We start from the raw sequence: 594 nt of genomic DNA, 5'->3' as shown, positions 1-594 counted from the left end.
TTTATTTTTATAATGATTAATTATTTATCAAAATTGCTAAAATTTATTAATTCCAATCTTTTTTGCAAACTAATATTTGATCATTATTGTGGAAGACAAAAATCATAACCAAATATTTTTCTTTTTTTTACATAATTAGTGATTGTCAAGAATAATTTCAAACACTTGTTTTATATATAACTATTTACAGAGTCATTAATAGTAATGATACAAAATGTTTTTTGATGACTAATATATACTAAAATATTCCAAAAAAATATAATTATATTTAGACACTTTAAAATTATTAACTTTAATTTTTTGTAGTTATATTTTCACCAATTTTTTTAAATAGACTTGGTTCTAATTATTGTCTAATTTTTTTTTTTGTAAATTAGACAGATCACTTGAACTATACTGTAGAGTTAAATTTCTAAATTTTAGATTTGGGACTTCACCAAGCTGTCCAAAAATTACAATATGGTGTTTTTGAAATACAAGTGATATAAATTTACTTTTTTTGTTCGGAATTATAAGAGTACATGTACTTTAGTGTAACTGATAAACTTGAACAGAAGTAACGCTCTTACCATGACGGGTGAATCGCAGTGGGTC

This window comes from Arachis duranensis, chromosome 1 (assembly GCF_000817695.3).
Source record: "Arachis duranensis cultivar V14167 chromosome 1, aradu.V14167.gnm2.J7QH, whole genome shotgun sequence".
NCBI lineage: Eukaryota > Viridiplantae > Streptophyta > Magnoliopsida > Fabales > Fabaceae > Arachis > Arachis duranensis.
This window is presented reverse-complemented; position numbering follows the sequence as displayed.